Consider the following 11449-nt stretch of genomic DNA (forward strand, 5'->3'; position numbering starts at 1 on the left):
GAGCTTGTCATGTCGTCAACCTTTTCCATCCCTGTCATTTTTTACCTTGATTTAGTAATTTAAGTTGTCTAATTCCCTTTGCATGGCTTTCTTTGTGCTGGGCCTTCTGTGGATTGTAGATTGTTCATGCAATTCCCTTTTTTCCCATCATGTGCTAAATGTGTTTTGTTTAAAAATAGTGCTGGGCTGCTTAGAACCCCCCAGCCCTGGCAGCAAAGCTGGAACCCTCTGCCTGGATACATTCCTTGTGCTCATCAGTGCCTGTCCACTGCTCACAGTGACCCTGAGGAGGAATGTGATCCATGTATTTTGGAACCTCTCTTGGCTCAGCACTGAGCAGTCACTCATCAGTGTGCAGGAGCTGGCTTCAACATTCCCATGGCTCAAAGCCCAACCTCCGTGGACTTGCAGGCTGGGATGGAGCTGATCCTGGGAAGTGCTGGAGGTCAGATTACTGTGCTTGAAACACCTGGTGTGTCCTGTGGTGGGATGTGCTGCTGCATTTCTGTCATAGTTTTTGGGCAAGGCAAGAGGGATTTAAAAATTTAGTTATTACCATGTTATCCCAATGCTTCCAGCTAGGCTGTATCCTGAAGTGTCCTCAGACTCTTCTGTTCAGTCTGCATCCATCAAATGATGTGGGAAACCCCACAGGGCTAAGTTGGGTATGATTTTGTGTCCTTAGGCGGTGTAGCAAACTGTTCCCTGTCCCATGGCGCTGAAGGCCTGGTCTTTCCTGGTGCTTGGCAGCTGTGGCTGCAGACAGCAATGCCTGGCTCTGGTTTTTTGACGGTCATCTTCAGCAGCAAAACCTCTGTAGAGCTGCTCTTGTTCCCAGTTCTGATGTACAGGAGAAGATGAGAACCCTGAGGGAAGGTCGATGGGAAGCTCTGCTCAGTGAAAGGTGGATTTCTTTGTGCCTGAGCAGCTCTTTCTGAGGGAGGCAAGGCAGGAGACCTGGGGCTGTGGGAGGTGTCGAAACTGCTCGCAGCAGTGAGTGTGTCACCTTGCTCTAAAGAACCAGGAGAACAAACCACCTCTGAATGTGCTCAGCACTCCCATTCCAGGGGGAGGAGCCCTTGGCTAAGGCTCCAAGCATGCCAGTGCGTCCAGGCAGAGCTTGGAAGTCACCTCCCGGGAGAATAAAAGCCTGCAGGTGTATCTGAGTGGCAGAAAGGCTGTCCCCATTAAATACAGAACCTCAGAAAAGTCTTCTCGTCCTTGCAGCATCAGGGAAGCCTCCCTGCCTCTCCTACAGGTAGCTGGAATGGAGTTTGATCCCCGCAGTTACTGCTTCCTTCCATCCCGTGGCTCTTTGAGTAGGCTTGGAGCAAAAAGCTGCAGATCTCAGTTGCTGGGGTTTGGCAAACGTGGTTTCCCACAGGGAATGCACAGGGATAAGAGCATTGAGGGTGTCTGGAAGGTTAAAAGCAGGACAAATCCTGCTGTGCAGCTCTCGGGAGCCATGGAGACCATCCCCTGTGTGAGTGACTGCACTTGGAGGCTCCGGGGCGATCCCTGCAGCCGGTCCTTGCTGCCCCTCCCTCACCTGGAAGTGTGTGTGATAGATCCATGCTAACACTGTCTGTACTCTTGTACTGTGTTGCAGTTTGATCACCATTAAATAATTCCCTTAAGCTCTCTGGCTTGATTGCTTTTTTTGCTTTACCTGTGCCTTTTGCCCATTTATTTTGGCTCACGTTGCTTCCTTTCCTCTTGTGGCTTCCCTGTCCCTTCTCCCTGGGGCTCCTGTCTCACACTGTCCCTCTCTCAACTATCTCCAGTCACCTTCATGTTGTTATTTAAGCTTCCTCCAAAGCCCAGCTTGCTCTCACCACAGGTGGTGCTTTCTGGGTCACCTGGAGTGGCCTTGGGGGCTGTTTGTCCTCATGCAGAAATCCCTATGCCCTCACCGAGCCCAGCACTGTCCCCTTCCTTTTTGGAAGCTGTGACTTGATAGGAAGTTTGTTGGTGCTCTGATTTCATCACGAGGTGTTTGCAGCACCCCAGTCCTTGATCCAGTGGGCTCACTTGAGAAAAGTGGGAGTGGTTCTGGAGCCAGAGCACAGGGCACGTGGGGTGCTGGGGCAAGCTGGTGCTGCCGGTTCCCACAGCTCATGGCTTTCTCTTCCCTGGATTTGGCACCCACAGGTTCTGTTTTACTGTGTTCCTGCCTCTCTGTGTCCCCCGCTCCTCCCCTGTGTGAGAAGATTTAGTTTTTATTGTTGTCTGGTCAGGTGAAACCAGCTCAGGGTGAGGGGGGGTTGGGTGTATTTACCATTCTTGCCCTCTCATGAGCAAATCTGTTTGTTGCTCAACTCTAAACATTTCTTTGGGTTGAAAGAGCAAGTTGTTGGGGTATAGATAAAAATGGCATTTTGAATAAGCAGTGAATTGGTGTGCTGAAGCCACAAGCACCATACCCCAAACTTCTCTCTTCCCAGTGTCTGTGGTGCCTGTGTCCAGCTGAAGCTGCCTGGTCCTGCCATTGTCCAGCCCCGGCTGCTGGAGGTGGCTTGGGAGACACATCCTGCTCTGCTGGTGGCAGTGCAGGAGGCATCTGAGGTGGCCAGGCTGGGAGAAAGGAACGAGCTGGCCTTGGGCCACCACAGCTGGGAACAAGGGGCAGTGTTCTAAAGGGGGGAGCATTCATTCCTTGTTCTGATGGAGCAAAGGTAGCCGTGGAGTGACTGCTGCCGAGCTTTCTTGCTGCCTTTATGAAACCTGGTGCTTTTGTGCCTAAACCCTCTCCTTGCTCCCCCTGAGGCACCCGAGGCAGTTGTACTGTTTGGTAGGACTCATTCCCTGCCTTCTTGGGTCGGTGTTTAGCAAGTTTTATTGAAGCAGCCTCTCCTACAGCTTGGGGTGGTGATGATTTTCCTGCCCCCTGACCTGGAGCTCCGTGAGTCGCTGCAGTGCTGCTGTCTGGGGCTCTTTGGGAGGTCTGTGCGTGGCCAGTTCAGCATGGGGAGCAGGAATTCCACAGGGCATCAGGCAAACAGACTCACTTGGGTTGGAACACTCCATAAGAACGAGTCCAACAGCTCCCACAGCACTGCCTAGGCCACCACGAAGCCATGTCCCTAAGTGCCACAGCTAGATTTTTTTTGAACACCTCCGGGGATGGGGACTCCACCCCAGCCGTGGGCAGCGTGTGCCAATGCCTGACCACCCTTTCAGTGAAGGTCTTTTCTCTAATATCCAACCTAAACCTCCCCTGGCACGACTTGAGGCTGTTTCCTCTTGTTACTGGGGAGGAGGCTGACTGACCCCGCATGGTCCACACCTCCTGCCAGGGAGCTGCAGAGGAGTGACTTGGTGTCACCAGAGCTTCCAGGAAAGGATCATAGTACTTAGAGCTTACCCTTGGCTGTCACCTGCATGGCTGCAGGAAGGATGTCCCCACATTTCTGATCCCCTGATTAACCCTGTGCACGGCTTCCCTGATGTGTCACTTCTGTTTGTCCCTGTTGCGTGACACCGTGTGGGATAACAGCTCCGATTTTCAGGAAGATGAGCAGAGTGGAGCAGTTAGTGAGGATGTGTGAGCGGCTTGATGCAGGACAGGGAGGTGACAGCAGTTCCTGGATGTTCTTGTGTCCAAGCAGGTGCACGTGGGGACTCACCTGCAGAGATAAAGGTGAGAGAAATCCCAGCTGTGGCACCTTGGGCCAGGTGAGCTTCAGCTGCGTGTTGATCCTGTTGAGTCAGAGATGGGATTGACCCTGCTGGATTTACCACTTCTCTAAAGCTCCGTGGGAGTTTTTTCCTGTTGGAACTCTTAAATACCAACATGAAGCACTCAGTGTTCCAGCTTGCAATGCTTTCTTGGAAAAAGCTGTAGGAACTTCTCCAGATCCATGCTGGACGCTTCATGGGAGGATGGGCTTTTGCCAAGTGGGTTATATTGGGTTTGTACAAATCAGAGAATCATGTAGGCTGGAAAAGACCTCAGAGATCATAGAGTCTGAGCTGACATAGGACAGGTAAGCACAGTCTCTCTGTATTGAAACGCTGGAAACTTCCCTTATGTCAAATCCTGCCTTGGTCAAGTTAACTCCACTCCAAAATGCCGTGTGGGCCTCTGTAAGGTCCCCACCAGGAAAGCCCAAGTCCTTGTCCAGAGGCTTTTTGGAAAAGGGTAATGGCACAGCCCCAGGGAGGAGCAGATGGGGCAGAACTGGGAGCACCTCCCACAGGCAGTGCCTGGAGCCCAGTGCTGAGGGAAGATGTCCCGTGTGGGAACGACACGGGATGAGCCCCAGGAAAGTGTTGGTGAGGCCTTTTTGGTACAAAACGAAAGGATTGAACCTCCCCTGCTTTGAGTCCTCTCATGCATCCTGTGCCCTGGGGGGTGGCCTCTCCATGAACTGAATGAAAATTCCTGCTGTTCAGCCCATTCCTCTGTTTTCCTGTTGTCTTTTCCCTGGCAAAGTTGTCTCTGCCAGGCCGTGTCTGTCCCAGCCCTTGCCTGAGCTGCACTGAATCCTCTTGGTTAAGCCCTCGGCTGTGTAGCCACTGTAAACTACTGGGTGTTTCTAGGTTTGGGGGTTTTTTTCCCACCTCTGCCGTCCAGCCTGTGCCGTTCTCTTTGGTTGTGGGGTTTGGTTTTTTGGGGGTTTTGTTTGTGGAAGAAGATCTGGAACTGGTGCTGAGACCCAGAGTCCCCAGACCTCCCAGTGTAAATAAGGGATCTGCTGGATCCATGTCCCTTTCCTGGATCCAAGCCAGGCCTGCCCCTGAAGTGAAACCGCCAGTCCCAGAAACCCTTTCCAAAGAGAATCCATCCCTCCTGCCTTTGGGGACTGCTGGAAGCTCCAGGACTCCTTCGGGAAGCAGCAAGGATGGGCCCATGGAAAGGCCAGGGAATGAGACAGGGCTGCTGAGGCCTTTGCTGAGCTGCTGGCAGAGCTGGGCTTGGGGTCCCACCAGGCATGGTCCTGTGCTGCCCTGGAGCTCACAGCCCCCTCCAGCTCCCTCAGAGCCCTGCCAGGCAGGAGTTTGTGTCCTGGCTGCCTCTGGCTTTTTCCATGAGGAGGAGAGATGCTGGGGAATCTGTTTACAGGCAGGAATGCTGCTCCAAGCAGGAATGTAGCACCCTGGGCACTGCCCCCTTCACCAAGGGCTGTGGGGAGGCTGCAAGGACCCCCTGAGTGCTGGGGGGTCACAGGGCAGGAGTTCCCCCTGTAGCTATGGGAATTGTAGTCACAGACTGGTGTGAGTTGGAAGGGACCTTAAAGCTCCTCGTGGGAGGGGTGGGCTGGGGAGAAGCAGCTGGACCTCCCTGGGGAAGCATTTATCCCTCAGGTGTGATCAGGAAGGACAGCTCTGGGCTTTCCAGCGGGGAGTGGAGCTGGGCACAAGGAGAATCCCAAGCCGGGAGCAGGGGGGAGGTGAGGACAAGCGGAGGGAGCTGAGGGGCAGCGGGCTCTCCTCTATTCCTGCATTGGTGTGGATGAAAAAACACAGCTGAAAAGAGGAAATATCCCCGCAGAAGGGCCCGAATTGGGAAACACCCGCAGCCGGGGGGATTCCTCCGCCCGGCCCCTCGTCCCGGCGGCCGCTCCGCTCCCCGCGGCCGGGCGAGGGCAGCAGAGGCCGGGGAGAGGCGGGGATGGGGATGGGGATGGGGATGGGGATGGGGATTGGGATGGGGATCCCTCGTTTTCCCCCGCGCTGCCAGCGGGGCACGGCAGGGCTAGCACCGGTATTTAGGAACCAGCTCTCATTAGCAATAATAGAACTAGGTTTTATTTCTGTTTTTTTTATTATTATCGTCATTGAAAGCCGGCGAGCCCCCAGTAGAGCAGGTGTGCTCCGCGAGGCTCCAGCCCCCAAATCCTCCCCCGAGTGTGTCCTGCAAACACAAAGGGCTTGTCCTGCTGCTGTGTGTGCTCGGCATCCTCTGGGAAACCCACGGAGCAGGACAGCGGGGCCTGGGGACATGGGACATCACCTTATTGCTGTCCCCTCTTGTGGACTCAGGACCACGATGGGAGATGCTGGACCTGCCCACCACCCTCCCTGTCTGGCAGGGGCACCCCCAGCCTGGCCACCCCTCCCTGCAGCAGCCAGCCCTGGTGCCAGCCACCCGCCTGGAGGAGGCACCTCGGGGCTGCACGGTGCCAGGCTGGGGTTCACCCCCTGCGACCCTCACACCTCCACCGAGGAGCTCCGGGCACTGGGGCTGTCCCGGCGCTGGCAGCCCCTCCCAGCCCGGCCGATCTCGGGGTGCCCCCCGCGCCAGCTCCCTCCTCCCGGCTTGGCTCGCTCCGTGTCCTGTGAATAATTCACCGTCCCTGTCCCCGTTGTTTCCTTGCAGGTATTTATAGCCCGTGATCACGTCTCCTTGGAGGCAGCTCGCTCTGCCGCCGTGTAAATTTAGCTCCCGTCGTCTCTCACATGTCATGCCCTCCAGCCCTTGCGGGAGCCCTTCCATGTGGCTCCTTCCCGGCAGGGGCTGGAGCCCCCCTGTCCCCCTCCACTGCTGTCCCCGTGGCTGGACGGAGACCCCGGGGATGCTGTGCCATTCCCGGTGTCTCTGTGCCATTCCCGGTGTTCCCATGCCATTCCCGGTGTCCCTGTGCCATTCCCGGCGTCCCCGTGCTGTGCCTGGTGTCCCTGTGCCATTCCTGGTGTCCCCGTACCGTGCCTGATGTCCCCATGCCATTCCCGGTGTCCCTGTGCCATTCCCGGTGTTCGTGTGGCATTCCCAGTGTGCCCTTGCGGTGGCTGATGTCCCTGTGCCGTGTCCGGTGTCCTTGTGCCATTCCTGGTGTCCCTGTGCCATTGCCAGTGTCCCTGTACCATTCCCGGTGTCCCTGTGCCCTGCCCGGTGTCCCCGTGCTGTGCCTGGTGTCCCTGTGCCATTCCCGGTGTACCCGTGCCATTCCCGGTGTCCCCGTGCCATGCCCGGTGTCCCCGTGCCATGCCCGGTGTCCCCATGCCATCCCCGGTGTCCCCATGCCATCCCCGGTGTCCCCATGCCATTCCCGGTGTTCCCATGCCATTCCCGGTGTACCCGTGCCATTCCCGGTGTCCCCGTGCCATTCCCGGTGTCCCCGTGCCATTCCCGGTGTCCCTGTGCCGTTCCCGGTGTCCCTGTGCCATTCCCGGTGTCCCCATGCCATCCCCGGTGTCCCCATGCCATTCCCGGTGTCCCTATGCTATGCCCAGTGTCCCCATGCCATTCCCGGTGTCCCCGTGCCATTCCCGGTGTCCCCGTGCCATCCCCGGTGTCCCCATGCCGTGCCCAGTGTCCCCATGCCATTCCCGGTGTCCCCGTGCCATTCCCGGTGTCCCCATGCTATCCCCGGTGTCTCCGTGCCATTCCCGGTGTCCCCATGCCATTCCCGGTGTCTCCGTGCCATTCCCGGTGTCCCCGTGCCATTCCCGGTGTCCCCGTGCCATTCCTGGTGTCCCCATGCCAATCCCGGTGTCCCTGTGCCGTGCCCGGTGTCCCCGTGCCATTCCCGGTGCCCCCGTGCCTGCCGGGCCCTGGACGCCGGGGCAGCTCAGCTTCCCTCCGGCAGCTGCCCGTGGCCACCGAGCGCTTCAGCTGCTGCGGCACGGGGGATGCTTTGAAATTCCTGGGCTGCCATCTGTGCTATGCAAATCCCCCGATCGGACCCGCTTCCGGACGCGGCCACGGAGCTGTTATTGTCCCGCTGCTCCTTCCAGCGGCACCTTCGGAGGAGCAGGAGCATGGATCGCCCTTCTCCTGCCGCCCCCTGGACACCCAGCCCTTTGTTCTGCCCGAGCTGGGCCCTGCAGCGAGGAGGGAACGGGGCAGCTCGGGGCTCGGGGGGCTTGGTTGTTCCACGAGGGGCTCGGTCCGGCGGCGGGTGTCACGGCAGCCCTGTCCTCGCCGAGAAACGGAGCCAGGGCCGGGGCTTCAGCACAGGAGCTGGCTGTGCTGTGCTCAGGCGGGCTGCGAGGATGGGGACCGGGGGACTGAGCCCTCCGCCCCTGCAATGGCCCGTGGCGCAGGCTCCCCGGTGGGCGCGGGGACGCGGCAGGAGCAGTGCCCGTGTCCCGGCACGGCACGCACATCCCCCCCAGAACCGAGCTGCTCCCACGGGACCCCCTGCTCCCCCACCCCAGGGACCCTGACCCCGGCCCGGGGCCTGCGTGAGCCACCCGCAGACACGGAACGGGCAGGACCAAGCGCCCTCCCCCGCTCCCCTTTGCTCACCCATGAGCCGCCCCAGCTTCTCCCCAAATTCACCTGAGCGGCGCAGGGGGCTGAGGCCGCACCCAGGGGTGCCGAGGCGGCAGCGAGGGGTCACCAGCCCCAGCACAGCCCCCGCGCCGCGCTCTTTGCACGCCGATCCGGTGGGAAGGTGGCAGCGGCTCCCCGGGGTGGCGAGGGAAGCGGGGGGCGCGTTTGCACGGAGGTAATTAATGAGCATCCTGCGCTGCTCCCCGCTGTGCCTCCATCCCCCAGGAGCCCTCGGCCGGCAGCGCGGGTCCCGCCTGCTCCTGCCGGCGCTGGGGGCCGGGGGACCTGGCGGCACGGGGCCTCGTTAATATTTTAGGAGCTCTTTTGTCCGCAGGGGATGGGGAGGCTCGTTCGCAATCGCCTTTCATCTCCGTGAGGCCTCCGCGCGGCTCCAGCCTCTTATCTGCCGCCTCCTCGCTGCTTCGCTACAGCTTGTTATGGGGCTCGGGTTGTTGTTTTCTTTCCTGGGAAGGACTGGGAAGAAAAAAAAAAAAAAAAAAAAGCCTGGCCGCTCCTGGCCAAAGGGCATCCGCCAGCCGTGCTGGCGGCAGCTGCTGGAGCATCCCCGCACGGCTCCTGCCTGCCTGCTGCCGTCCCTCCGCCGCCTGCCCGGGCTGGGCTGTGCCAAGGGCCGGGGCTGGACGTGTCCCTGGGGCTCCTGGGGAGGGCTTGGAGGCGGCTGCTGAGCCCGGGCCCCTGTGGTGGCAGGGAGAGGGGGTTTGTGCGTGGGTGTGCACTGCCTGCCTGCGTCGAGGGTGAAACTGGAGACCCCCAAGGGCTGTGCCAAGATAGATCCACTGAAACCCCGTTCCCGGTGGGGGATGCTCAGTGGGAACATGAAAAAGCAGCCCTGGTGCCTCCTGGGTGGCTGGGAAGGGGCAGAGCCGAGGTGCAGAACTGGGCTGGTGAGAGGAGGAAGAGGGTGATGAAGGAGGAAGTACCTGGAGGAGGACATGGGAGCTGAGCTCCGTTTCTGCTCCCCCTCTGCGCTGGGGAGCGTAAGCAACGTTTGGAGAGCAGAGGGTGCCCTGGGAAGAGGTGTGGCTCAGCCCTGGGGCTTTAACAGCCCCATGGACAATTGTCTCTAGGTCCTCCCTTGGGCCTCTCCTTCACCCTCCCCTTGCTCCTCTTGCCATCTCGGCAGTGCCTCACTGTCCCCAGGTCCCAACCTCGTGCTCTTGGCTCCTCTTGTCCCTCCCAGCTGGTGCTGCTCACGATGTCCCTTCTCCACTGATTGTCTCAGCTGACTGAGAGGCGTGGGCAGCTCGGGGGTCCCTGCCTGGGGTTCTTGGGGGTCTCCAGGTGACCCCCCATGAGCACACAGGCTCTCCTGGGGACTGTGCTGCCTTTCCCTTTGATTCTGTCCATCCCCTGTGCCACAGAGGGCTGAGGCAGCAGGACTCACCTTGTCCTGGAAAAACCCACCCCCATGCCTGGCCACCTCCAGGTCTGGGCACGGCCCTGGCTGCGACAACGACGTGCCAGTCCCACCCGAGCTGAACCCATCTGTCCGTCCCTTTGCCCAAGCGAAAACTTGGATCCCCAGAGGAAATCTGGCTGAAGGCCTTCAGGAGACTTTCCCAGCTGCGTTCTGCCAGGGCTGACAGCTTCCTCCCATGGGAAGCTCCTTCCCCATCGCAACAGGGCTCGTTCAAAGCTCCTCCACCGCACAGCCCAGCTGCAGGCACACCAGAGGGGACTGCTGCCGTCCCCTGGGGAGGTGGCATCCTCCTGGCACTGCCACCGCTGCCAGGTCACCCCAGCTGGCAATCCAGGCCCGGGGACCTCGGGGAGGGCTGGCGCCTGCGCTCAGGAAGGCGGTGAGCTCACGGGTTTAATTTTCTCAAGGCTTCGTTCGGCTCTGACATGTGATCCTCGCTACAGGAAGGACGCGGCGAATGCGTCGTCCCCCGGGGCTGCCTGGCTCGACCTTGTGGGAAGAGGTAAGAGCACAGCATGGCTTTTCCGCCCCACTGGTGTCGCTTCCAACAGCAATTTAATATCTCCCTGATAACCCAGGCCGAGTTTCAGGCACCGTTAAAAAAAAAAAAAAAAAAAAAAAAAATAAAGCATCTGCTGATAAAAGTCGATGTCCTCGGTTGAAATCCCGGTGTGGGTCTGCAGGGCTGGCCCCACGCTGCAGCTGTCCATCGCCAGCTCCAGACTCGTCCTTGTCCTCTGGCAGGGCAGGGCCCTGGTGCCCTCCTGGGGACCACGGGGACTCTCAGGGTGGGACTGTCACCCCTGGGCTCTGTGCCCAGTGCAGGGGGAACGTTCAGCGGCCCCATCTGGGACACAGTGGGAGCTGTGGCAGCTCCATCGCGCCCCATGGCTAAGCTGCCACCACTCCCCCTCTTCCCTCCCAGCGTCCCAGACATCCCCACGTGGTCCCACCCACGGGGCAGACGTACAAGGGCGTTCCCAACCGAGGGAAGGTCTGGGACGCTCCCTTTGGGTGTGCACAGCCACCTCACTGCAGGGACTGCGGCTCACTTTGGGTGGGGCACCACTGGGGTGGGCTCAGCCCAGGAATGACCCTCAAGGCCGGTCTGGCCACGCACGTTTCTCCAGGTCCAGCTCTCTGCTCCATGTCCTCACTTTTCCAGTTCCACTTGCTGAGCTTGGTTTCCCCAGCTCGATTTCCCAGGCTCCTTCCCGTGGGCTCAATTCCCTCTGCTCACCTCTGTGAGCTCTCCAGCACCCCCACAATGAGGTTCCTCGCTCATGGCTCGCCCGACACGGATCTCCAGGCTCGGTTCTCCAGGCACACCTCGCCAGAGGTGTCTCCCAGGCTCGATGCCTTCCCAGCTGCTTCCCGGGGCTCTCCCCATCAGCCCGGTGCCAGCAGAGGGCCTCCCTTACCAGCACAGCACCGTCTGGAAATTATAAAACGCATTATCTATTTGGCAAAACTTTGTGCAAGGATCAGGAAAAGGGCTGGAATCCGTTCTTCTCCAGGAGACCGGAGACAGCGCGTCCCCCCCGGCTTCTGTTTTCAATGCCAGCACTCAGCCGCGTTAAAGCCGTGGGAGCTTTCGTCATTAAAATGGCAATTGTGGAGCCAGGCAATAAATTTAACATCATAAAAGGCGCTGGGAGGGTCTCGCTCATCTGTTGCTCTTCAAAGAAAAGTGTTAGTTGCTTCCGAAAAAAAAAAAAATAAAAATAATTGGGAAGAAGCAGGTGAGAAGGGACGGGGTGGCAGCTCTCCCTGAGTGCTGCGGGGAG

This window comes from Hirundo rustica, chromosome 14, assembly GCF_015227805.2.
Source record: "Hirundo rustica isolate bHirRus1 chromosome 14, bHirRus1.pri.v3, whole genome shotgun sequence".
NCBI classification, from domain to species: Eukaryota; Metazoa; Chordata; class Aves; order Passeriformes; family Hirundinidae; genus Hirundo; species Hirundo rustica.